Consider the following 2,736-nt stretch of genomic DNA (forward strand, 5'->3'; position numbering starts at 1 on the left):
GCCAAAAACGAAGAATGGGTAGCAGTAAGAGGAGACAAAGATGAGAGGGAAGAATCAGGAGTGAGAGAAAAGGAAAGGAGCAGAAGTGTGTGTATGTGAGAGGGAGAGAGAGAGACAGACAGACAAAGTCACACCCCCACACATACACACAGAACAGTGAACATGTTATATCTGGGGTTTCACCCTCCTACCACGGCCACCACTGCCTAAATGTCAAACACAACAAATTCCTCAAATGTAAGAAAACATGGGTGAGAGGGGCAGGGGAAGCAAACAAGAATCAAAACAACAAAAATAATAATAATCCTTTCTACTGTAGGCTCCCTTTGCTGGATTACATTAACCCCAGTAGATGACTGGTACTTTGGATGAAATTCTGCTCAGCATTTTATCTAGCATACAAACAATTCTACCAGCTCTCTGCCACCTCGAATAATAATAATAATCTTTTCTACTAAAAGCACAAGGCCTGGAATTTGAGGGGAGGGGGAAGGTCGATCACATCGACTCTCAGTATTTCACTGGTACTTAATTTATCGACCCCCAAAAGGATGAAAGGCAAAGTCGACCTTGGCAGAATTTGAACTCAGAACATAAAGACAGACGAAACACCACTTAGCATTTCGTCTGGCATGCTAATAATTCTACCAGCTCACCACCTTATAATAATAATAATAATAATAATAATAATAATAATCAAATCAAATGGAAATTGTAGTTGTGATCCCTGTGCCAGTGGCACGTAAAAACCACCATCCAAACGTGGCCGATGCCAGCGCCGCCTTGACTGGGTTCCATGTTAGTGGCATGTAAAAAAGCACCCACTACACTCTCAGAGTGGTTGGTGTTAGGAAGAGCATCCAGCTGTAGAAACTCTGCCAGATCAGACTGGAGCCTGGTGCAGCCTCCTTGCACTACATGGGATTGAACCAGTGATAAGCAAATGCCAAAATGTTGGAATGAAAAGCAAAAAATATTTCCAGGATTTACAGAAGACTGCAACAAAATGGAAATGCCATTGTTTTCACTTGATGAACTCAAATGGCTGTGGTGCTAGTGATGGTGACTGTTGTGGTGATGGTGGTAGTAGTAGTGGTGGTAATGGTGGTGGTGGTGGTGGTGGTAGCAATGTGATAGTGGTGGTTATAGTGCAGATGGTATTGCAAGAAATAAGTGATTGCAGGGAAGGGGTAGGAGTTGCTGATGGTGGTGGTTGGTATGATGTTGATGCAACGATAGTGGGGGTGTAAGGTATATTGGTGGTGATGGTGGTGGTGGTGGTGGTGGGGTGGGGAATGGTGTGATGGCAGTGAAATGTAGTGGTGTGGTAGAGGTGGATTATGGGATATTTCCAACAGAAGGAATGGAAAGGGAGATTCTAAGACCACAACCTTTTTTTAAGAATATGGAATTGGTCAAGTGTGAAGGACATTGATGTATTGAGGAATCCGCAGACATGGGAGACTGTGTGCATCTGACAAAATGTGTGTTTAACATCTACATATCTATACACACACACACAGATATAAATACTTAAGCACAAACACACGTGTGTGTACATGAATATACACACACATACAGAATATTTATTTGTGGTCAAGAATACACACACACACATAAGCATGAGTATACATAAATGAACACACAAAGTCCAAGCATGTTATATATATATATACATATACACACACATGCATACACAAAATTAGAAATACACACACAAACTTTGCACATATGCATACATTCATACACATGCATATATACATATGCACACACTAAACTTATGCAACCTACAAATGCACATGTACACATACAGACACAAATGCATACATACACACACACAAAGTTACACAGGTCACACAAACACACACACACACACATTAAAAGCAGGTGAGTTATGCCCTCCCCTCCAGCACACACTTACCCCACAGTGCCCCAAACCAATGAGCCATGTTCTAAAATAGTCCCCCATACATCCAGACACCAAATTCCATTCAGCAGTGAGTGGCATCATTTGTGTTTCAATTCTTGCAGAGGAAGTGGAGAAGGAGGGGGGGACTAGCAACAGCAACACTCCTACCATCTCCAGGTTCTGTGGAAGACTTACCAACAGATGGCGCTACATCTGGCTTTGCAATGTTTTAGGTTGAGAAGTTCTGTAATGTGCAGCAGATGGTTTGCTGTATTTTGGGGTTGCATTGTGAAATGCACCTTGCTTCAATGCACTCTGCTGAATTGAATTTACATCTGCACACGGCACTGGGAGTGCAAGTGTGTGCATGCATGTGTGTGTACGTGAATGTGTCTGTGCATGCATGTGTGTGTGTACATGCATGTATGTTCATGTGTGTGTGTACGTGTGAGCATGTGTGAAGACATTAAGCATAATGTCGAGGGTCAATTCTTCAACCAGGTACTACAATATGTCCTTCAGCAAGGCTCTTCACTTCATGCTACTTCAGCCTACTCAGCTGTATATTGGGCACCAGCTTAATGTTGGTGCATCTCTCTCTCTCTCTCTCTCTCTCTCTCTCTCCAGTTGGCACATCCTCAATGTTCAGCTAGGTCAAAGGTGAATCAACTCATGAGTATGGAGGCCTCTAAAGCAATTAGCTCAACATGATACATATCATATTACTAAGCCACATTCGCTTGCGGATGAAGGTAATTGTATGAGTGTGTGTGTGTGTGTGTGTGTGTGTATGTGTGTGTGTATATAAAGACCGAGACCTCTGGAGA

The 2,736-nt window shown here is 42.6% G+C and overlaps 1 protein-coding gene across 2 annotated transcripts in view; it reads right to left on the minus strand.

Annotated features, from left to right (window-relative positions):
• Positions 1-2,736, minus strand: part of LOC106880387 (N(6)-adenine-specific methyltransferase METTL4) — an 85,069-nt gene that overhangs the window by 36,545 nt on the left and 45,788 nt on the right. The window lies entirely within an intron of this gene.

The sequence above is a fragment of the Octopus bimaculoides genome, chromosome 19, assembly GCF_001194135.2.
Source record: "Octopus bimaculoides isolate UCB-OBI-ISO-001 chromosome 19, ASM119413v2, whole genome shotgun sequence".
NCBI lineage: Eukaryota > Metazoa > Mollusca > Cephalopoda > Octopoda > Octopodidae > Octopus > Octopus bimaculoides.